Source organism: Lissotriton vulgaris, chromosome 11 (assembly GCF_964263255.1).
Source record: "Lissotriton vulgaris chromosome 11, aLisVul1.2, whole genome shotgun sequence".
Classification (NCBI taxonomy): Eukaryota; Metazoa; Chordata; class Amphibia; order Caudata; family Salamandridae; genus Lissotriton; species Lissotriton vulgaris.
In genome coordinates this window covers 69,077,773-69,103,481 of record NC_141699.1, presented here as the reverse complement: position 1 = coordinate 69,103,481, position 25,709 = coordinate 69,077,773, and positions in this window count along the sequence as shown.

Sequence of the window (25,709 nt, the reverse complement as noted above, 5' to 3'; positions counted from 1 at the left end):
TATATACATAACGTGCTCCTGAAGCCTCAGTCAGCTCATTCAATAAGTTTTTTATGAATGCTGTAGTTCATATTTACAACCAAACAGTATAAAGGCGTCGACGTTTCGGTCTTTAACACACGATTTTCACCAAGACCATCCTCAGGACTGAATGTTGCTCAAAATATCTACAAAAATATACAATATGTACAGTATATTAGATCCTACTCCTAGTGTCCAATATAATTGATTGTCTGCTAACACTACCCGTCACCACACCCAGTGTGACTGCGCATTATCTATAATACTCACTATGTTACAAGTTGGGAATCACCAATCACCGTAAACCAATAGAGAAGTCTAAACTATAAACCATCCAATTTCAGCGTGTACCTATACAAACAACAAGTATATACACTAAGCATATGTCTATATAGCAAACCAAAGAGCTTCGTTTGCTTAACTCTGCACCTGAACTACTTAAACTCCAATTCAGCTTACCTCCTCAAAAAGATAGGAACAACTCAAAAGTGACCCGGTATTACTCCTTCGTATCTTACTTCCAGTGTGGTTCCAATCTAAAATGTAAAAAACGGGGGATATCCTCCATGAATCAAACGGAATTAATAGCATAGCCATGACTATAACCAGCGTCCATTAACTAGCACGAGCGTCCATTAGCCAGCACTTACTTGCACACCGTGTACATAACAGGACTCTAATTCACTCCGTCTCCGTTAGTATGCCGGCTCCCTCTGTTACCGGAAGAAACTACATCAGAATTGCGAACTACACGCATGCGCAGATTGGTGAAGTCGCGCTGATCTACTATGCTATTAATTCCGTTTGATTCATGGAGGATATCTCCCGTTTTTTACATTTTAGATTGGAAACACACTGGAAGTAAGATACGAAGGAGTAATACCGGGTCACTTTTGAGTTGTTCCTATCTTTTTGAGGAGGTAAGCTGAATTGGAGTTTAAGTAGTTCAGGTGCAGAGTTAAGCAAACGAAGCTCTTTTGTTTGCTATATAGACATATGCTTAGTGTATATACTTGTTGTTTGTATAGGTACACGCTGAAATCGGATGGTCTATAGTTTAGACTTCTCTATTGGTTTACGAAGATTGGTGATTCCCAACTTGTAACATAGTGAGTATTATAGATAATGCGCAGTCACACTGGGTGTGGTGACGGGTAGTGTTAGCAGACAATCAATTATATTGGACACTAGGAGTAGGATCTAATATACTGTACATATTGTATATTTTTGTAGATATTTTGAGCAACATTCAGTCCTGAGGATGGTCTTGGTGAAAATCGTGTGTTAAAGACCGAAACGTCGACGCCTTTATACTGTTTGGTTGTAAATATGAACTACAGCATTCATAAAAAACTTCTTGAATGAGCTGACTGAGGCTTCAGGAGCACGTTATGTATATATGTATATAATACGTACTATACCAACAGTATAACACACTACCGGAAGTATATTGAATGTAATAGTGTTGTTTGTGTTGCCTTTTCTATTTGTTGCAAAAAAAAATTTCATCGTTTCTTATATGATATAAAACTGAAAATGATTGCTACCATCACTCTGATGTCTATTTGAATTAATGTACATATATATGACTTAGTAAAGATTGAGTAATAAGTTGAAACAATTCCTCAAGGTACATTTTTATATTGAGTAGTTACCCAGTTCCTTGGGGATTATTGGGTTGCCCTGTCTTTATTTACCTTATCTTATCCTATTGGGGCTGGATGGGTTCAAGTGAATGGTCATGGGGTGCTGTCCCTTATCCCACTGGGGAAGAATGAGTTCAAGAATTTTTTTTGTGGTGGCTGTGCCTTACAGTGGTGTCTGCTCCACTAGAGCGGAGGAGTGCCAACCCCACCGCCACCTCTGACGAGTCTTGGGGCGGATCCACCGGATGACACTGCTGGTGAGCACTCCACTCACTTTGCATGAGGGTTTGGCCGACCATCTCAGGCCGGCCAACGACAGCTGCGTTACTGGGGCTGGAGAGAGCAGGCACAGGTTCCCAGTTTGCCTGGGAGTGCAAACTGCCGGCGCTCAGGCCAATCCCAACGCTGCTTTCATGCAGCATCAGGATTGGCCGCAGTGCATTCTGGGAGCCAGTGCGCAGAATCAGGAACGGCGTGAGGCGGTGGCAGAATCAAGGTAAGTTTATTTATTTGTCCCCCGACCACCCCGTCCCCATCTCCCTCCTCCGGCCCGCCCGCCACTTTGGCAGGGTACAGGCCACTACTGGTGCCTTATCCTAGTTGGGCTGGATGAGTTCAATGAATCCCATTAGGGTTGGATGGGCTGAAGAGTTTGGTCTAAGGGTTCTCTTCCTTATCCCATTGTGGCTCAATAGGTTCAAGGTATTCGTTGCTCAGTGCTGTACCTTAGCTCATTGGGGCATAAACAAAATTATTAGAGGTTCTTAATAGGGAAAATTTTGATGTACCACTAAACGGATTCGACACTAGTGCGATTGTTCACTATTGGAAAGTACATTATTTGTTTGTGCAACTCAATTTGCTTTTATTTTGCTGGTCATAGTATCACATCATTATTAATCATTTTTAACAATTCATTAAGAACATTTACACAAACAAAGATTGAAAAATGACATACAAAACGTTTTTTGTACACACAAAACTAATCACACGCTCAAATAGTCCTTGTTAACTATTTTAGTTTGTAGGTGTCTCCAAATTAATTGTTGAAAGTCCACCTTGTGTTAGGTCCTTCAATACATCAAGCTTGACCCATGTGGCAGATACAACTTAGTCCCAAAGATTTGTGGTTGTAAGTTTACTTGGTTTTATTCTTACGGGTGAATTGAGGAACCCTGCAAAAAGTAATGGTCCACCCGTTTTGGCCCCTGCCTTTTAACCCTCCTCAGGACATAAAAATAAGGACGTAGGACACATACAGATCTTACAATCAGTCAACAGGACAAGAATGGTTTTGTCTATACAACAGTGCAAGCAAGTGATGCTCAAAAACAAAGGACTCAGCCAATCTATACGCTAGATCCAAAAGTCCACACAGCTGTTGCATCTTTCTCCTGTCCGCATCTGTGTCGGATGCCGAGGTTCACTCGCCTTCTGTTCAGAACCCCTAGAACAATTTCTATTCAGAAGGTGAGCAAACCCTGGTTCACCTTCAGTGTTCCGGTCTTTATACAATCCATTATTTTACTTTGAGCGTCTCATACTTCTCTTTTATGTACTCTAACAATGTCTCAGCATCTATTGTGATTCTTCGTGGTGCAGCCATATTTGATGAGGGATTGATCGTTGCCCCTTTCTCATCTCATTGCCTGGACAAAGCATCTGCTTTTCTATGTCTGTTACTGGGTCCATATGTAATCGCATAGTTGAACCTGGAAAAGAAGAGAGACCACCTATCATGGTGTGGGGTTTATGCATTTCATAATCTTGAGGTACCGTACATTTATATGCTCTGTCCAAATTGCAGTCTTATGTTGAGCCACCTTCGGGTGATGTCACCAATAAGCCAAAGCCTCTTTTACAGCCAAACCTTCTTTATTGTAAGTCGTATAATTCACTTCTGCAGTACTCAGGGTTCTGGTGCAACAGGCTACCAGATGATGTACAGCCTCTGTATCTGGATCTTTTGGGCCAAATGGATCATACTGCATAACAAGAAATACCAGTTTACAGGATAACGTGTAATTCTCTGTCTGGATGTTTTAGAATGGAGGCAGCAGTGAAGACTGCTTTAAGGTTCATTTCACAAATCAAATAGAACCTCCTTTTGTGTAAGTGCTGAGATAGGAATTACACTTTTGAGAGCACATTCAGAAAATGTTTGTGCATTCCACAAACCCTTTATTTCTTTCATGTATTTAGGAGTTGGTCAATCCTGTACAGCCTTAACTTTATCTTGGTCCATACATACTCCTTTATCAGAGTTCTTAAACCCCAATAAATACTTCAGCGACTTCAAATGCAAATTTTTCCATTTTAGCAAACAAGGAGTGTTCTTGTAGAATCTTCAAAACCTCTATGACATGGTCTCAATATTGTTCAAGAAATTCTGAAAGTAATAAGATGTTATCAAGGTAAATGACCACATAAAGATCCTAGACGCAATGTAATGCATCTCTGAAGATATGTTTGACACACTGTTGTAATGCTGCTTGAGTGTTAAACCAACCAAATGGCAAGACCATGTACTCAAAATTTCCTTATCGGGTGTTGAAGGCTGCCTTCCACTCATCTCCTTGTCTCATTCTTGCTAAATTAAAGGCACCTTCCAAATCGAATTTTTAAAATATCTTGGCAGATCTGATCTGGTCTAGGAGAACTGATTTGAGAGGTAAGGTATATCTAATGTGTACTGTCATTGCATTAAGTTATCTGTAGTAAATGCACGGCTTGCACCCCCCTCCTGCTTTGGGATGAAGACAATAGGAGCAGCTGGAAAGGTAGACGGTTGAATAAACCACTTCAGTAGAATTTCCTTTATGTAATCCAAAAAGCTGCATCCCTCTTTCACGGTTGGCGTATACATTCACCCATGAGGGACTTTTCCTTCTGAAGGAAGATCAGTAGACAGTGATTTGGCTGGTGTGGTGGTAACTGGTCTGCCCCTTTCTTACTGAAGACATCTTCAAAGTGTTTTTAAGGTTCTGGGATAGGGATCAAAGGAAATTCCTTCTTTAGTGCTCTACAAGTTAAGGGCAGTTCATGCCTCAGATCTTAACTTGGAAAACACTTCAAATTGTCTCATTGGGAGGAGAAAGCGATGATCTGCTCCTTCCAATTGATCAGAGAACTATACTTGTGAAGCCAATTAGTCCCTAAAATTACTGGGAAGTAGGGGCATCAAGTACATCCAAATGTATCTGTTCGAAGGGTCCATGTTCTAAAGCCATCACCAATCTGTTGTTTACCAACAAAGACTTTTCTTTACAGGGCTTTATTATCAATTCCCAGAATGGTTTCTGGTTTCTCTTTTTCTTGTTTAAGAAGTCGATGCGAGGCATGAAATGATTGATCCATGAAACATCTGCAGGCATCGATAATCAAGTAGGGCCAACAGCCTCAGAAGTCCTGCTGGTGATAAGATTTGTATGGGCAGCTGGAAATGGGGTCTTGTTTTATCTTCTGTCAGTAAGATGAACTGATTGCTTGGAGGAAACCTGACCGGGGTTTGTCGCTTCTGGTTGTACCCTGTAGTTTCCCACCAACCGAGAAGAGTCTCTGACCGACTGTCCTGCGTTTCCACAGTATATACATAGTCCAGTTGGCCGCCTTTTTTCTTTCTCCAAGGAAGTTAGGGGCCGATTCACAGAACTAACTTAAGACAAAATCCTAAACTTACTACTTTTGGTATTCACAGAAGTTAGGATTTTGTCTTAAGTTTGTCTTAAGACAAACTTAAGACAGACTTAAGACAGACTGAAGACAAACTTAAGACAAACTTAAGACAGACTTAAGACAAACTTAATGTTATGTTATGTTATGTTAATAAAGCATTTGTTAAGCGCACTATCCCCGATTGGTTTCTTGGCGCTGAGATCAACAGTAACATAACGTGGATGAAGGGTGAAGAGTTATTGAAATGCTTGTCTGTAGAGCCAGGTCTTCAGGACCTTCCGAAATGAGAGGAGGTCCTGACAGGTCCGGATCTCAAGGGGGAAGGTGTTCCACAGGCAGGGGGCAAGTATTGCAAACCTACGGCCTCCAGAGCGCTTGAGTTTGAAAGGGAGCGTTTGGAGTAGGCCCTGGTGGGATGAGCGGAGGTTGCGAGATGGTACATACTTAGTAATTAGTTGATCAATGAATTTGGGACTTTTGCAGTACAAGGATTTGAAGATCATACATCCTGTTTTAAAGGCACAGCGTTGGGTGACAGGAAGCCAATGCAGTTTCATGAGTAGGGGAGTGGCTGCATGCCACCTCGGTTGATTCAAAATCAGCCTAGCGGCATAGTTCTGTACCATCTGGAGACGTTTAGACAGGTAGATGGGGAGGCCTAAATAAATGGAATTCGCGTAGTCCAGATGGGACAGAACAGTGGCGATCACGACCTGGGTAATTGCCTCCAAGGTGAGTAGGCGCCGGACCTTCCGAATTTTTTTTAACTGAAAAAAGCATTTGGAGACCACCTGGCCCACTTGTGCTTTTAATGAAAGATCGCAGTCCACTGTGACCCCAAGTGTTTTAGCCGATGGAGAAGGGGTCGGGGCTTGACCTAGATCCGATGGCCAGTTGTGGGGGCCCCAGTGCTTGGTGCTATCCCCAGTCAGGACCAACTCGGTTTTCCCCAGGTTCAATTTCAGCTGGTTTTGGTCCATCCAAGCTTTGATGAACCTCATGGTCGATTGGAAGTGTAAGATGGAGTTTTCAGAGTTGTCGATTGTGAAGAGCAGCTGTAAATCATCTGCATAGTTGAAAACCTTCACCTGTAGGATCAGTATGGTTTGTGTTTTATTTTGATTTCATTGTGATCTGGAATTTAGTGCCCATGCTTCTTACATTAGTCGAACTTCTGGGTGGGCAGGCGCTGAGAACTGGCGTTCACGAAAATGTATATTGTTTTGTTGTTTAGTCTGATTCATAAGCATTAACGCCAGAGTCCCACGAATGGCAGGGAGGGTCCTTGTGGCATTCCACATATGATGGACTGTTTGGCCCCAGCTAGGTCTCCAAGGCGTACCGCTTGAGTGCGGTTCTCCAAAAAGGACCTCAGCCAGCAGGCCGCCGTGTCCCGGATGCCGGCCTGTTCAACACGGTCAATCAAGATGTTGTGATCGACCGTGTCAAAAGCGGCTGACAGATCCAGGAGCACCAGCGCCTGAGGGGAACGTCTATCGGTGCAGTCCTGCAGCGTATCCAGGACTGTGGTTACCACTGCCTCTGTTGAATGTGCCGGCCGGAATCCTGCCTGGTGGGGGTCAAAGCAGCAAGACTCCTTGAGGAAGTTAGAGAGGCATTTAGCTACGTGGGCCTCCAGGACTTTTGCCAGATAGGGCAATAAGGAGATGGGCCGGTAGTTAGCCTTGCAAGCTGGGTCAGCCCCGGGTTTTTTCAGGAGCGGTATGGCCGTGGCTTCCTTAAACGCTAGAGGAACTAGGCCGGAAGTCAGAGAGTCATTCAAGAGTGTAAGAGCAGAGGCCGGATGGGCAGAGAAACACTCTTTCAGGATGTAGGGGTGGCAGCTGTCCGAGGGGGCACCGGATTTAACTCTTGTAAGTAGTTCCAGAAATTGATCCTGGGTTATGGGCGGGAAACTACTAAGAGTGCCAGGGCTCTTCTTAATTGCCATACCGATAGTAATTGGGATAGCAGGCTGGGGGATGCTAGCTTTAATGTCTACTATCTTCTCACTGAAGTAAGTATTAAGTGAGTCACAGAAAGACTGGGTGGGAGTATTCTTGGGGCGAACATTGGCCAGGTTCGTCAGTTCATTAAGGATAGAAAAAATATCCTTAGATTTATTTGAGGACTTAAGGATTCGGGAAGAAAAGTAAGCCGCCTTTGCCGCGGAGATGGCATTCATATACTCCTTTCTGGCCCTTGGTGATTTGATTTTTAACTCAAGGTCATATTCGCGACGCCATTGGCGTTCCAGCTGCCGCAAAGCCAATTTCCTGGGTTTTAAATCAGAGGAGAACCATCTATGGGCATCAGCTCGCCGTGCCAATCTGATTTTCTTGTAAGGGGCATGAAGATCACTAGCAGCTTGTAGCCAGCCTGTGAGAGTGGAAACCGAAGAATTGATATCACTATGAAGGGGGGGAATGGAATTGGCTAGTGACTGTAGGAATGCAGTTTTATCCATAGCATTCCAATTTCTAGCTAGGCCGCCTGTGACCGGCGTGGTCATCCTAGCAGGGACGAAACATAATTTGAATTTAAGAATTAGGTGGTCTGACCAAAGACATGGCAGGATCGTCGGTGTTGTTACACAGGTGGTGTTGGTCCACTCCTGGTCTAGGATGTGACCCTTGCGGTGGGTAGGGGAGAGCACTAATTGACTAAAATTTAAATTGGACATAAGATCAGTCAGTGCGGCCGATTGAGGGCTTTCCATGGGGTCATTAAACCAATAGTTTAGGTCACCTACTAAAAAAATCCTGGCATGGTCAAGTGGTAAATTAGCGACTTGGTCGCTCAGAGCCATAGGGAATGATGGCATCGAGTTGGGGGGTCTATACAAAAGGACACATGCAATCGTCATGTGGGAGAAGGCAATTTTTAACACTAGATTGTCTGTGTTTACTAACGTGAGGCAGGTTAGAGTGGTAACATCCAGGTTTGAGCGGATGATTGCCGCGACTCCACCACCCCCTTTCCCCGAGACACGATCTGCATGAATAATATAGTAATTAGGTGCAGGGCCGTTTCTAGGTGTTTTGTCACCCTAGGCGAGAATTGAAAAATGCTGCCCCTCCCTTTTATTTTACTTGCAATTTGAACCAGTGTGTCTGGCAGTGTGTCATTGTGTTTGTGCGCGTGTGGGTTTTGGTGCCTGGAAAAGAGTTTGTGTATGTGTGGGGGGGTGCGCGCGTTTGTGGGTGTGTCTGCGTGAATGTGTTGTTAGGTGTCTACAGAAAGGTTGTGTGCGTGTGGTTTGCTTAGGTGTCTCTGTGGGGAGTCGTGTTTGTGTGTTGGATGTATAAGGAGTTTGTGTGTGTGTTTGAATGCGTGTGTCTAGATATGGAGATTGTGTGTGTGTGTGTGTGTTTGGGTGTCTACATAGGGCCTCTGAACCCCGGCACCAATGCTCCTGCTGCACTAATGGAGGCTACGGCTATGGTCGGTGCATCTGATTAACGAATGAACTGAGATTAGAGAAGGTTTAAACCTAGTTCATGGCTCTGGGCCCACAGCAATGGAGTACTGTAATGTTGCTGCAGCACCTGGCCTCGCGCTGGCTACATTAGGGACAAGCGTACGTTTTCCGGTCCAAGGTGCTTGAATGTGCAGAAATGGAAGCGAGTGACAACGAACTTCTGCTGCCTCTCTAGCTGCCACAATCTGATCCGAGGATGCATGTCCATTTTTCTGTACTACACCGGACACTCAACACTCCTCACTGGAAAGCACAGGGAACACATTTCCTTAAACAATGTAACGGTATTCCATCATCAAACCTGCACCATTAAAGGCCCTTCCATGATGTTAGCGTTTCTGAATCCCCTTGCTCCGATACCCCTGCGTCACATTCTGTTCGGTGACACACTTGCTCCTCCGAGAAGAACAGATTTTCCGGGAAGTATTGGGGAATATCTATTTCTAGACAAGAAAATATACAAAGGTACCATGTGCAGCAGACACCTGCTTTGTGCCCTACAGCACATTACACTCAATGACGCAATGCAAAATGGTGTGGCCCACAGGCAGAATTTTAAGAGGGCCCCTGAGTCTCCCATATCTCACAGATAAATCTTGGCCTTCAGTGTGGGCTCACTGGAGGATTTGCAGTCACCTTGCACCAGAGGGACGTCAGGGTGTACTTTATGCCCTTTTTACATTAACATATCCCCTCATATGCAAAACTCCCTCTCCGCCATTATACATCTCTCTACATGAAGGAAGTGATGTCTGGTGAATGTTGGAGCTGTTCAACAGGGCCTCAAATAACAGCAGCACATATATTGTAAAAGCGGTGCCAATTTTGGAGGATTGCATGCAATACGTGTCCCCTCTTTTTGTTGAACACAGTCCTCTGCCTACCTCCTTTAATCCCACTTGTAAAATAAATATGTGCTGTTAACAGTGAAAACGAAAGCCGGTTGGGACAGTGACTGTAAGTGCTTAGAGAAAACCTGCATTGCAGCATCAGTGTTCTGAAGCACCGAGTCCTCTCAGCAACTCAGCCGTCCCTGCTGCTCCAGCAGGATCGTGTTGTTAGAAAGATGAGCTCCGGAGCTCATCCCTTGAAAGGCCTTGCCTGATAATGCGTAGGTAACATCTAGCGTTCCTGAAATCCGAAAGTGAGTTTGATCCATCAACGCAACACAAGGCAATCCGCGAGTTCTCTGGAGAGGCAGTAGTGTCTGGCCACTGAAGCACACATAGAGAGAGGACATTTCTGATCTTGCCCGCATCCAGAGATAGATGCACACGTATGCACGCACAACTCCGCACCAGTCAGACGTGCGTACATTCACAACTACAGGTACAACGTCATATACACAACTGAGAGAGCGCAAACTGAACAAAATGTTTGAGTGCACCATAAGTACAAGTCGTACGCACAAATCATAATAGAAATGTTATAAGTGTCGAAATTATATTCACCTATACTTAGAGATGTGTAGTTAATCCAGAAACCTCATATAGAAGTGGAACAAATGCAGAAATGTGTGAAAATATATAACCTTATTAGGCGTGATTAATCATGATCCGTGTTATGTAGCTGCTAATGGAAGAATGTCATGCTGCAAAGCATAGAAGGGAACAGGCCTCATGGCTAGGCCAGAAGGGTTTAGAAAGGTACACTTTTGCATAGGCATGGATTGCACTAATGTTATAATGATTTGTTTATTCGTTAGATTTATATTTCATAGATGTGTTTTCTCATTATCCAAGAATAAGATGCTAACATGTTTTTAGTTTAACCTTTGCGAGAATTGTTGTAGGCCTGAAGTGATAAAAGGGTTTCTGATTTGCACGGACTGGTACAGGCCGAGTTGTGTCAGGAAATAAGTTGCAACACTTCTGTTAGAAGTCTATGAGAATTGGGATTCAAGCTGCGGATGTCTGTCTGCAGGTGCGAGGGAGGTTCCAATTAAGAATTGGATGAATAGAGCTCTGTTCAAGAGACTGGTACAGACATGGAGGAGGGTTCAGGAATGTTTAGGGGGTATCAGCGGGCCGGAGAAGAGCCTGAGAAGCAAGGTCAACGCCAAACCCGAGGCCCAGAGGAAGATCATCATGGAAAAAGCCAGAATCGACACCACATGAGAGGCGTCTCTCGAGGGGCGTCTCAATTGTTATTGTGTTTTTGTATTAGGGACAGCACCCCTGGGTGGAGTTAGAGCAGATGCCTGAGGACCCTTCAGAGAGCGGATGGGTAGGCAGAGAGGGGCCTTGATGGGAGATCATAGGTTTTCACCTAGAGACTAAGAGTGGGTGATCTTCTTAGGAAGTCTTTCACAGCTGATACCTTTGATAGGTTGGGATTGTGTTAAGTAGGGATACCATCCAGATCAGGGCAGGGACAGCCTAACCTGATACCTTCCTTCCTCTTGTAAATGACGGAGAGATCACAATTTGTGTCTATGCTTGCAGCCCTTTTGATTTTGGAACTAGTCCTAGTAGTGTTCTTTGCGCGCCTGAGGGCTTTTAGAGAACACATGTTTGTAGTGGTGCCCATATATCTTTTGAATCTCATTTTGAGATGTCTGTACTTGCAGTTATCATTGACTCTGTAATAAATCTTTGAAACTTAGAAGTAGTATGTGGTTTTCAGAGTCGAGCCCATTATTGATCGAACTAACCTGGTATTGGATGCACTTTCTTTCCTCAATGACAGGCAATAAAGATTCAGTCGACCAGAACGGGGTTTAGATCTAGAGTGATAAGGTAGAGATCAAAATCCCGCCCCCGCAGTTGGTAGCTATAGAGGATGGTTGCCTTCTTGAGGAAGGTGATCTAGGCCAGGTTAGATTACCCCAAGGCCCCTAGAGATCGATGATCGGAGGAACCGCCCGCCGAAGAGGGTGCTGACGGCGCGAGAAAGAAAAGCAGCAGTATCGGTCGAGAGTGAGTATAAAGGGTCATGCGTGTTAGATTGCGGTGTTTTTGTCTTGTATCTATGTTGTAATGTCTGGCGGAGTTGAATGCCTGTAGAGTGACTGTGGAACAGGTTGTGAGCGCGCGCAACCGGTGCAAATCTTAAGTTCAAAGAGAGCTTAAGTGGTTCGGGTGTATCGGACATCCAGAGTAATTGTCAACCAGTGTAAAGGGGGTCATGAGGTACCATTGATCGCCCGAAGGACCGAGATAGGGGGAACGTAAGAGTGAGTGCGTGAGTAACGGACGCTGGTCGGAAGTTACTGTGTGTGTAAGCAACCTATCAGAGAGACGATTGCCTGAAAAGACATTTCGTCAGTTGTGTTGACAATTACAGATAGACTGTGGACGTACAGTCAAGAGAAGTGACCGCTTGGTCGGAAGTAGTCATTTTTCGGTGTATGAATGGGACGCATGCGTGACCGGGAGACGAGCTGAGAGAAGGAGGGGAACTGCTGCAAAGGGGTGACGAGTGACGTCAGAAAGTGCCGCGCTGGGATTGGCCGGCCGGAGTGAGACCGCGCTGTGATAGGCTAGCTAGCAAAGCTGCGCTGGGATTGGCGGATTGTCAACAGGAAGTAAACAGAATAGCGAGGCTGGAAATTGTACGTTTAATCATGAAATGTTTTAAATGGTTAAGAGCGGCGTTTAAGAGAGAGAGGCGGAGATCTTTTGATGGGGAAGAAGCCCCGCCGGAGGGTACGCCGGCTAATTATATGGGGACGAATGTTGGGTTGCACACTATATTGTGGATTTCAGAGTGGAGTAAGATTACAGAAGGAAATGAGGAACTGACGTTTCCAAAGTATGGGACGTTTAGATTAGAGGTATTACACCGATTAAAAGCAGTTATGACCTCAATGAGACCCCTGCCTAGACCGACCCAGTTTGAAGCTCTCAATGCATGGATTAGGGCGGCGCACGAGAGGAACCTGAATAGGCGTCAAGAAAGGGTGAAACGATCGGTAAGAGCAGTGCAGGATGCCAAATGGGATGCGGATGCTAAAAGATGGAGAGTGCATAACCTTGAAGTAAACAAACTGTACTCAGTAATAGAGGTGGCGGGGAACAAGAGCCCATTAGAGGAAGATGATGAGAGCGAGACAGAGGACAGCCTAATAAATAGGTTACTAACAGATAGGCCACCCCCGTACAATAAAGAGGCAGGAAATGTCGAGCCAAGCAGAGAAGGGGGGGCTGGTGAAGGGGAGTATAGACCGCTTCCCATTACAGATTGGGATCCCACTGCAAGCAAAGAATTGTCTCAACCTAGTCCGGTGCAGAAGGTAGTCGGAAGGTTTGTGGTACAAAGGGTGCCAGAAACGGAGCGTGCCACATCCTACGCACTGCCAGACGCTCTGCAAGTACCTGTTACTATAGGTCCTATAGTATCGATTTATGACCCAGAGAGAGCCGGAGGGGAGGAACAGGTACGATTGGACAGGGAGAGAGCAGAAATGGCAAGGAGGAACGATACCATCAATTCCCCAAGACAGCCGACAGGACCAAGGGATTGGAGCACCCCAATACACACAGCAGTAGATCCAACAGGAGATCCGGGGGGCCCTAGATGGCCAAAGGATCTGAGGGGATCAGGGCCGAAATCCTTCCAGGATCTTAGAGAGTACATGAAGGAGTGGGACGCGGCAATAGAGGCTCACAAGAGCCTCGAAGCAGCGGAAGCTGGAAGGGAAAGCCAGGATAGCAGGACCCGGACTCACTGCGGGGCTGACGAAAGCAGTCCGGAGTGGGACGGGAAGGGTCAGGACAGTAGCGGAGACACTCGTCATACCAGGAGAGGAGGTAGACCAATACTGGAAAACAGGAGCCCTGAGTGTGGGGGGATGTCCCGCCCAATTCACAGCGAAGGGGATAGGAGAACGCAGGAGTACAGAGACAGCTTTAAGTGCACCCACTATGCGTCTGGCAATAGGGGACAGAACGAGAGTTGCGAGAGGTCTCACCATGACCCCTGTGATTACGGACATGAACGGAATCCGGGGGACATGGGGAGCCGAGAAGGAACTTACCATATACTGAGTGACACTAGGCAACGAGGGAATAGTGACAGGGTGGAGAACAGCAGAGAGTCCTATCCTGAGTTCAAGGAGAACAGGCAGAATGGACAAAATGAGATAGGGGGAAATAGGCCAGTGTTTCATCACCCTCCAAGGGAAGATGGCCGAGCATGGGACTTAGAGAGATGGGAAAGAGGGAGGACTCTCCTTAACTCCCCTGATCCTAAGCGTAGGACTCAGAGCTGGGACGGGAGAGAGATCAATGAACACCCTAAGAAAGACATACTGCGAGCCGAGATAAAAGCAAAGAGACTTGATGTCGCCAGCTTAAAATCAGAGCTGGATGACATGGTAGATGGTACCTTGCCTTTGGAAAGAATGGACATGTACGAGCAGGATGAAGTACTGTTCATGGCAAAGGACATCACTCGAAAGGCGAGGACAGCACATGAGAAATTAGTCGAACTGGCAGGAAAATACATGGTAGACTTGTCGAGGACTAAAGCATTACAGGGTAACCACAGGCTACATTATTCCGATCAGGACCTAGATGAGAGAAGAACGATAGGATTAAAAACACACATAAGGGAACTGATCACTGGAATAAGGACATGGAGAGCGCTGGATAAATGGGAAGAAAGGTGGTCCAAGAAAGGGACCGTCAGGAGAAGCATACTTGGGATGTCCCCAGAGGGAGGACTGCAGAAGATAGAGGCATACCCTTTGCGTGAGGTTGCAAACGGGAACTATGTGCATGTGCCATGGAGTAGAGGGGACTTAGCAGCCTTTACCAACTCCTTCCCTAAATTGAGGGAGAACCCAGTGGAGTGGTACAAGCAGGTGGAGAGGTTCGTAAAAATCTCCAAAGTACTATGGATAGACCTGAACACTCTGTTTGACATTGTGGTACCAGGAGACTTGTGGACAGCATGTAAGGTTAGTGCTGAATGGCCCACAACAGAACCAGAGAGAGATGCACGGACTAATGGACCGTCCGAGACAGTAATGACAAAATATGAGAGAGTGATGACTTGGCTGAAGGAAAAAGTGCCAATGCAGGACATAGATTGGGTCAAAATAGATCGAACTAGGCAGGAACCCAAAGAGACAGTTCATGAATATTATGAGAGATTGCTGAAGGCGTTTAAACAGTATAGCGGGTTGGACGTAATGGATCCTAAAGACATAGGGCAGTTTGTGTCTAAATTTGTTTTGGGCTTAAGACCGGATATTAGTTTAATGATTCAGCAACACTTGATTTGTTGGCAAAATAAACCTTTGGACGAAATTCTGAGATATGCTAGGTACTGCTGTGATGAGATAGACTCAAAAGCAAAGAAGCTAAAAGAAAAACTGATGGTGGTACAGATGCAGTCAGCCGGTAAGGGTGGACAACAGCAACAGGGAACAGGGACCGGGGGCAGGAGACAGAATAATCAGAACAAGGGCAATGAGGAGAACTCCAACTTTAGACCTAGGATAGACATAGCGGCATTGAAAAAGACGACCAGGTGCCATCAATGTAACGAGGTGGGACATTGGAAACGCGAGTGTCCCTACAACGTTGAAATTGGAGAGCAAGGAATAGAGGAGGAAGAGGTTCAAGACTCTCCAGGAAAAGGGCCAACATCATATCAAGGAAGGGTGGTCAAAGGGGGGACCACAGCTCCACGAGCCCAGTTCCCACAACCACCCAGAATAGCGACAGGGGGAAAGACCTATAGACAGATGCCTCTTTTCGTAGGAGGAGAGGAGTGTTACTATGTTGATCCCCTAACAGGACAGAGAGTGGAGAGAGAAGACTGTACCCTTGGGGCAGTCTTAGAGGTGGACCAGAGGGGACCATACGTTGAGGCCGAAGTGGCAGGGTGTCCCACGACATTCTTAGTAGACACAGGAGCCACTAGATCCACAATAAGATCAGCTGCAGTTCCAGGCCTGCCAATGTCGGGCGAAACAATTCAAGTGGTGGGGGTCGCAAACAGGAGAATAACCAGCCCATTGACAGAGCCAGTGCAGGTGAAAATAGGGAAATACAGTGATGAACATCAGTTTGTGGTTTGTGATTCTAGCCCTGTATGTCTATTGGGAAGAGACCTTTTATGCAAGTTAAATTGCACAATATACTGCACACCGCAGGGAGTGGAGGTATTGACTAATGATGATGACGCAGACTTTAAAGTCGCAAACTCAAGAATATGTGTGGAGCTGTATCCCACCTTGACAGTGGATGAGCTCCCATGGGATCTAAGGGAGACCGTGGCACCAGAAGTGTGGGATTTCACTGGGGAAGAGATTGGACTAGTCAAGGGAGTGGACCCAGTGAAAATCGTAGTGAAACCGCATGCTGAGTTTCCAAGAACACCCCAATATAAATTGACCCCAGAAACGATTGCAGGTATAAAGCCCGTGATCGAGTCCATGATTAAGCAGGGAATATTGAAAGAAATCGTGGGTAGTCCGTGTAACTCCCCGATTATGGGTTTGCAGAAACCAAACGGGAAATTCAGAATAGTGCAGGACCTTCGAAAAATTAATAACATAGTTGTCTCATGTTGTCCAGTGGTACCGAATCTATCAGTGATATTGTTTCAGATACCGTTCCAAGCTGAATGGTTCACAGTGATAGACCTTTGCCAGGCTTTCTTCTCAATCCCTTTGGACGAAGAGAGCCACTTTCTTTTCGCATTTAAGCTGGAAGGTCGCGTATTAACATGGTGTCGTATCCCACAAGGGTATACAGAGAGCCCATCGATCTTTAACCAGCTGTTGAAGAAAAATCTTGAAAGTCTAGTGCTGCCCCAGAAGTCGGTTCTGGTCCAGTACATAGACGACCTACTTGTGGCGTCAGAAACTGAAGAAGCTTGCAGGGAGGATTCCATTGCTTTGCTAAATCACTTAGCTACAAATGGACACAAGGTGTCCCCGGGCAAATTGCAGTACTGCCTGACAGAAGTGCAGTACTTGGGGCACAGAATTGAAAAAGGGAAACGGAAGGTGTCACCAGACAGAATAGAGGCGATCATGAAGATGAATGCGCCTAAAACACAGAGAGAGGTCAGGATGTTCCTAGGGATGGTGGGTTATTGCCGACAGTGGATAGCAAACTTTTCACTGAAAGCAAAACCCTTGCAAAAACTGACGCACAAGGAGGTGAGTGATCCGGTACCATGGGACAAAGACTGTTTGATGGCGTTCCTGCAGCTGAGAGAGGACCTGTGTCGTGCTCCTGCTCTGGGAATGCCGGATTACGATAAAATATTCTTGCTTTACTGTTGTGAAAGAGAGGGTTGTGCTTTGTCCGTCCTGGTCCAAATCCATGGGAATGCCCGTGGACCAGTTGCCTACTTTTCGGCTACCTTAGACCCAGTAGCCGCAGCGTTGCCCGGATGTCTCAAATCCGTTGCTGCAACGGGTGTCAGTATCGAACGTTGTGAAAATATAGTTATGGGACACCAGTTAGAGGTGTATGTGCCACATTCTGTTGAACTGTTAATGACCAGGACCAAAACCCAGCATCTGACCAATAGCAGGCTCACGCGCTATGAGCAAGTCATTCTTGCTGCAGAGAACGTGACCCTCAAGAGATGCTCTGTTTTGAACCCTGCTACATTGATGCCACTCCCAGCTGACATTGATGATGATGTATGTACAGACCATGATTGCTTTGATGTGACTGAACTATGCACCAAACCGAGACCCGACATCGTTGATGAGCCACTGACTGACCCCGATGAAGTTTTCTTTGTTGATGGCTCATGCGTAAGAGACGAAGTTGGGCAGTTGAGAGCAGCTTACGCTGTTTGTACAATTACTGGAGTGGTGGAAGCCGCATGCCTGGAAGGAGTACACTCCGCTCAGGTAGCTGAAATTATTGCATTGACGCGTGCCTGCCTGGCAAGCAACCAAATTCGAGTCACCATATACACCGATAGCCAATACGGTTACGGGGTAGTTCATGATTATGGGCAATTATGGTCTCAAAGAGGTTACATGACCTCTTCAGGTTCACCCATTCGTAATGGAGAGTTTGTACGTTTATTGCTGGAAGCCTTGCAATGTCCGGCAGCTATTGCAGTTGTAAAATGTACCGCCCACACTAGGAACATGGACTTCGTGTCACAAGGCAATAGATATGCCGACGAAGTCGCAAGGTATTGCGCAGAACAAGGGTACTCTTTCACGGAGGTGGAAGTGGGTGGAATTAATGTCAGAACTGAATTAGCCATGATATTGGAAACTGTAGACACTTGGGACGAGTTAAAATGTATGCAAGAAAATGCACCCGATTTTGAAAAGAAAACATGGGAAAATGCAGGATGTGTGATAGGCGAGGCGCATTTCTGGGTTTCAGCAGATGGGAGGGCAGTGTTACCCAATGAGATGGGGAGCCCAATGGCGAGACAATTGCATGGTTCAGCACACCTAGGGAGAGACGCTATGCTGAGGGTATTCAGACAAACCTGGTACAACCCCAAGTTCAGAGTAGCCGCAGAAGCAGTGTGCCAGCGTTGTGTGACCTCTCAGCAGCTGAACATAGGAAAAAGAACACCAGTTACACTAAGTCACATAGGGAGGTCTGGAGGTCCATTCAATCGAATGCAACTGGATTTTATCGAAATGCCAAGGTGCAACCGCCTTCGATATGTCCTGGTGGTTGTTTGCATGTTTTCCAGATGGGTCGAGGCATACCCTACTCGCAGGTGTGACACCCTCACAGTAGCCAAGTTATTGCTTAGGGAACTCATTCCGCGCTTCGGGGTACCGGCCTCTTTGGAATCAGATAGGGGAACACATTTCAACAGCGAGCTTGTGAAGATGATTTGTGCGGCCCTGAACATAGACCAGAAATTGCATTGTAGTTACCGACCAGAAGCTTCGGGAATTGTGGAGCAGATAAACGGCACCATCAAATCCCGAATTGCCAAAATGTGTTCATCAACGTCTCTGAGTTGGCCTGATGCTCTGCCACTGGTTCTTATGAGCATTCGTAGTACCCCAGACAGAAGAACAGGACTATCGCCACACGAGGTGTTAATGGGGAGGGCAATGAGATTGCCATCAGTACCGACTGCAGCCTTGTTAAATATCACAGATGATATGATCCTGGACTATTGTAAGGGTCTGTCTGATGCCATTCATTCTGTGTCCCTTCAGGTGCAGGCTGCCGAGGTCCCGTCGTGCCAGGACTTGTGTCATGACCTGTGTCCTGGAGATTGGGTGCTTGTCAAAAAGCACGTAAGAAGAAGCTGCCTAGATGTCCGGTGGCGTGGGCCCTACCAGATCATCCTAATCACGAACACTGCTGTGAAAGTGGGAGGCCTGCCCAACTGGATCCACGCGTCTCATACGCGGAGAGTTCCAGCACCTCTGGAAGAAACAGCTCCTCTCTCGGATATAAGTCCAGCCGCGGACGGAGAAGCCACAGAGGGGGCCAGCCAAGCTGTAGAGGTGCCAGAAGAAGCTGGGAACGTGTCTGACCAGGCCGAGGACGGTCAGTACAACAGCGAAACAGACGACGCTACAGAAGGAGGAAGCAGCTGGGAGTACGAGTCAGACACTGACCAAGGTGAAAGAGAGCGAGAGCAAAGCAGAAGGACAAGGAGCAGGAGGGTAAGGCGTGGAGAGGCCAGCTGGCCGCAAAGAAGAAGCTCAAGCCTGAGGTCAACTCCAGAGAGAACCCTCGCTCCAATATCCGAAGACTCAGACCCGGACGAAGGTGCTTTGGGCTCTGAAGCAGCAGATCTAAGAAGGTCAAGGAGAGTACGTGTGCCTAACAGAAGATACGCCACTCCTGAGTGGACATATCTGGCGACAGATGGCTTGGGAACAAACGACAGGGAGAATAAGGGCGGTGCTAGTGGCCAATGTTGAACCCATCATCACAGTAGAAGTACAGCTGTTGGTGCCTGGAGTCGAAACAGAAGGGTCACTAACGTTCAAAGTCCCCAACCCTCCCTACCTCAGCAAGTTAAAGCACATGTTTTTCACCGAATTGCAATTCCCCGACTTTGGAACAACGATAACAAGTCACGAGGAACACATTCTTCGTTTGGAGCTATTGAACTATGCTGTCCAAGCCGCAGGTCCAAGCCTCATTGTAGATGCTTAAAAGACTTTGTAAATAAACGAGAAAGAGAAGATAACCTAGCGCCTAGGAAGCAGAGATACTTAGGGACCTTTCCTATAAGGTGACGGAGAAGGGCTAGGGTTGTCTGTGTTAAAACTCAAAAAGACTTTGCAAAAGGAGATTGCCAGCTTCCAATTGTGTGGTTCTAAATACTGGAGGATTAAGAGACTGTAAAGGAACAAAGAGGAAAGAACTTTACGTTGAAATTGAAGGAAAGAATCATACTGTCTGAAGAAGATGGAGGCCGGTAGTCTGAACCGTAGAGCCAAATGTATAATAGGCACACTAATAGTAGGAGTGATACTTCTTATAGCTTTAGTAGTTACTGTATCATATGTGATGGGACACGAGAGTGAGGCAAGGGTACCAGACGAAAAATCTGTAGTGACACCAAACCCCACTGTTGCTGGTAAGAAAGGGGAAACCATACAGGAGAAAGCGTTATTAGCAGCAGAAGCTCGTAGGTTACACATGGATGAGTCCCAAGGCGACTATAGGTCAAATGCTTATGCCAAACTTTTGTATGAATATGTGGATGCCATGGAGGTCAAGGATTGCTATGTCTGCATGCAGCTGCCTGCGTCTGTAGATGAAGGCATTAGATATCATCACCTCCCACTGACTTATGGCATTACATGTAGCTTATTGCTTAGCATATTTTATGGAAGAGATAGTTTTGAGTATTACTTCTCTAACTACGACTCAGTGTTACCAGAAGTCCCAAATTATAAGCAGATGAACAAGTGGGACTATTGGAAGAGTGAAGACAGATTGGCTAAGTTCTTCATTCCATGGGATCCTTTAGATACTTCACATGCCCGCAGAAATAACCTGACATGCAAAGTGTCAGAAGTCGAGAAGAAGTTTATAGGGCAAGTGGATGATCGATATAGAAGGCAAAAGATCCTGAAAAAATCAGGACAGTGGAAAACAGATTGGACCGAGGAAGAGAAAGCACACAAGAGAAAGGGTAGTAGTGGTCCAATAGCTTTGGATCGAACACAGAAAGGGAAGTTATGCCTTCACAGAAGTAAAACGTACTACGAAAATGTATTCGTAGGGGAAGTCAGTTGTGAACATGCTTTTAGATTAGAATACTACACAAAGGACTTCTTGAAAGGAATGCAAGTGATTCCAAACGTATATTTTGTATGTGGAAGAAATGCCTACGTGAGACTACCTGATAACTGGTATGGATCATGTTACTTGGCAATTGTCTTTCCCAAAATATACCATGCCCAAGACTTAGAGATCATAGAGGGCAAGGTCTCAACGAGAGGGAGAAGAGACCTAGGAGATGCAGAAATGGTTGGAGATGTATTTGGAGCTGCATTTCCTCTTTTAGGACTGATCCTAAATGATGTCAAAATTAGGAGACTGGCTACAGTCGTAGACAGATTGTCTGCCAGCACTGCTAGATCCTTAATGCTGGTGGAAGGAGAGATGCAATCGATAAGGGCCATGGTGCTTCAGAACCGTCTTGCGTTAGACGTTCTGCTAGCCAAAGAAGGCGGAGTCTGTAAGGCTTTGAAGGTCCAGGAATGCTGCACTTACATTCCAGACAATTCAAAACCTCTTGAGAAAGTCATTATGAACATAACTAACATTCACAAAGAGATCGAGGACCTAACAAAAGTAAATGTTTGGGAAAAAGTGGGTCATGGAATGGGTGAAGTTGGAGGTTGGTTCGCCAACATAGGGAGGAGCTTTGTATGGTACATACTGAAACCTATCATCATAATAGTGATCTGTGTGATCATGTTGTGGGGATTGGTGAGGTCGTATCAATGGTACAGATCAAATAGATTGGAGAGACACAGGAGAGAACAGGAACGGAGATTAGCCGCAATACAGGACAATCAGTACAGGAGCCTGAGGGCTCTAGAAACGCAGAAACGAGGGGGATCGCAATTAGTTCAGTTTAAATTTTGGTGATGACCCCGAGAGGTCATCAAAGGGGGGAACTGAGAGAGCGCAAACTGAACAAAATGTATGAGTGCACCATAAGTACAAGTTGTACGCACAAATCATAATAGAAATGTTATAAGTGTCGAAATTATATTCACCTATACTTAGAGATGTGTAGTTAATCCAGAAACCTCATATAGAAGTGGAACAAATGCAGAAATGTGTGAAAATATATAACCTTATTAGGCGTGATTAATCATGATCCGTGTTATGTAGCTGCTAATGGAAGAATGTCATGCTGCAAAGCATAGAAGGGAACAGGCCTCATGGCTAGGCCAGAAGGGTTTAGAAAGGTACACTTTTGCATAGACATGGATTGCACTAATGTTATAATGATTTGTTTATTCGTTAGATTTATATTTCATAGATGTGTTTTCTCATTATCCAAGAATAAGATGCTAACATGTTTTTAGTTTAACCTTTGCGAGAATTGTTGTAGGCCTGAAGTGATAAAAGGGTTTCTGATTTGCACGGACTGGTACAGGCCGAGTTGTGTCAGGAAATAAGTTGCAACACTTCTGTTAGAAGTCTATGAGAATTGGGATTCAAGCTGCGGATGTCTGTCTGCAGGTGCGAGGGAGGTTCCAATTAAGAATTGGATGAATAGAGCTCTGTTCAAGAGACTGGTACAGACATGGAGGAGGGTTCAGGAATGTTTAGGGGGTATCAGCGGGCCGGAGAAGAGCCTGAGAAGCAAGGTCAACGCCAAACCCGAGGCCCAGAGGAAGATCATCATGGAAAAAGCCAGAATCGACACCACGTGAGAGGCGTCTCTCGAGGGGCGTCTCAATTGTTATTGTGTTTTCGTATTAGGGACAGCACCCCTGGGTGGAGTTAGAGCAGATGCCTGAGGACCCTTCAGAGAGCGGATGGGTAGGCAGAGAGGGGCCTTGATGGGAGATCATAGGTTTTCACCTAGAGACTAAGAGTGGGTGATCTTCTTAGGAAGTCTTTCACAGCTGACACCTTTGATAGGTTGGGATTGTGTTAAGTAGGGATACCATCCAGATCAGGGCAGGGACAGCCTAACCTGATACCTTCCTTCCTCTTGTAAATGACGGAGAGATCACAATTTGTGTCTATGCTTGCAGCCCTTTTGATTTTGGAACTAGTCCTAGTAGTGTTCTTTGCGCGCCTGAGGGCTTTTAGAGAACACATGTTTGTAGTGGTGCCCATATATCTTTTGAATCTCATTTTGAGATGTCTGTACTTGCAGTTATCATTGACTCTGTAATAAATCTTTGAAACTTAGAAGTAGTATGTGGTTTTTCAGAGTCGAGCCCATTATTGATCGAACTAACCTGGTATTGGATGCACTTTCTTTCCTCAATGACAGGCAATAAAGATTCAGTCGACCAGAACGGGGTTTAGATCTAGAGTGATAAGGTAGAGATCAAAATCCCGCCCCCGCACATTAACACACACGGGCCACCTGTGAGGGAATTAAACTGTGTCAATGTCCTGAAGAAAAGGCTCAGGGAGCCATTCTAACGTGTGTTATATAATGAGTTGCGAACTTACAATACAAACCAAATGGGCACCAGGGGCATAAGACAGCCCCCTTCAAGCGGGGGAGGGGGCACGGTTGAGGGAGGGGGCTCTACTCGAAACTAAATCAAGCGAGATCATGTCCCTCGCCTCACACCCCCACCACCTCCATGCGAGCTGCTTACCTTGTGCATTCCCTCTGCTGGTCAGCACCGCAATGGCTTTACCGGAGCCCGAAAGATTCTCAAAACCCTTCTTGTCTGTGCGCCATGATCATTCCGTGTCTTCCCTTAACAAGGGTAGTGAGTTAAAAAATACACTTATAAACTACCTGGCTCTTGGGTGACCCGGATCCCACCCCGGCCTCCCCCGGTACCTGCTGGGCCTCAGACGGGAACTCTCTGCCTCCGTAGGTCATGCGCACACGGCCCCCGCCTGTGGGGTTGAACGTGACGGCTCGTCACGTCGAGTTGTAAAAGTCTCAAGTCGCTACCCAGTGCACTTTTGAGGTCTAAGGCCATTTCGATTCCCTAACTCATGTTTTTTGCCGCCCTCCTCCTTTTGCCGCCCTAGGCAGCCGCCTAGTCTTGCCTAGTGGTAGAAACGGCCCTGATTAGGTGGGAGAGCTGCTATTATATCGGGGGTGGAATCAGGGGTCAGCCACGTTTCAGTGAGTAGGAGGATGTCCGGTTTCTCCATGTCCAGCAAGAGGAAAATATCCATCTGGTGTTTCACCAGGGAGCGGGTATTTAGATAAAGGATTATAAGTGAGTGGGGAAGTGTCTCAGAATGTACCTGGTTGTTTACAGGGGCTATCAGAGAACATCCCTTGGTCAGAATGCCATTCCTGCTGATCCTGCTGAGTGTCTCCATCGGCAAGTGGCCCTGACCATTATTATTGTAATCCATAAGATCTTCCCTGGAATAGTGGATAGGACGGGCGGCATACCCTGCCCCTAGTCCCGTCTGGTCGCGGACGGGCGCATACGGGCTTGTCTTTGGCGCGTCTTCGGCGCACCGTCGACGCGCCCGCTGCGCTCGTCCGCTGCGCTTCCTGGGTGGGGGGTTCATTTTATGGACGTAGAGGAGGTAGGGGCCGAGCACTGTGCCGCTCGCCTGCTCCTCACCTAAGATGGTGGCTACCGCTCTGTACCCCGGTAGCGCATAATCGGCTGCAGTGGGGCGAGCAGGATCAGTGGGGCAGGAACAGAAGTAAGTAAAAAATAGATGCCCAGAGTGAACGATGGGTCAGTTTAAAATACAGAGCACAAATATACAGTTACACTTTTTAAAAAGCAAATCTTTTAAAAAGCAAATCTTTGTTCACTCGCACAAGCAGTCCCGGCTTCCCCCTCAGGACACTCAAACATCCGTGTGCACACTGTTAATCGGTGCACGCGGTCAAAATCATCGTTTTTAAGTGGACAGAGGTGGGAGGGGCCGAGCACTGTGCCGCTCGCCTGCTCCTCACCTAAGATGGTGGCTTCCGCTCTAGACCCCGGCAGCGCCTAATCGGCTGCAGTGGGGCAGGAACAGAAGTAAGTAAAAAATAGATGCCCAGAGTGAACGATGGGTCAGTTTAAAATACAGAGCACAAATATACAGTTACACTTTTTAAAAAGGAAATCTTTTAAAAAGCAAATCTTTGCTCACTCGCACAAGCAGTCCCGGCTTCCGCCTCAGGACACTCAAACATCCGCGTGCACACTGTTAATCCTGTTAAAACTTAAGACAAATTTAAGACAAAATCCTAACTTAAGTCTGTCTTAAGTCTGTCTTAAGTTTGTCTTAAGACAAACTTAAGACAAAATCCTAACTTCTATGAATACCAAAAGTAGTAAGTTTAGGATTTTGTCTTAAGTTAGTTCTGTGAATTGGGACCTCCGAGTCTTTCAGAAGATACCGATCTGCCTCCTTTTTTCAGGGGACTTCAGCAAAATTCTGCTTTCTCCGCTGAGTACTTTATAAAGACTCTTCTGGGGTGCAGGGGTCTTTCTGTGAGCCTTTGCTTTTTCTGAGTGTTGCAATGATAAATCTATTAGTGATGCGGATAAGATAGGCGGGTTCACCACAATAGATAAAGTCTCTTTTAGTTAATCTCATAGTCCTTGATTAAAATGTGGCTGCAGCGGATTCAACTGTCCAGCCGGCCTCAGCCGCTAGGTGCTGGCACCATTATAAACAAGTATGTCTAAGGAACCTTGTTCCAGAGTGAGCAGTCCACAATGTGTAGCTGCTCCGCTCTGTTTTCCACCAAAGGTCTTTGTAAATTGTTGCACAAATGTCTGAAAATAGGAAAGCCAGGGGCTCTGATTCAGGATTAGAGGACCGGCC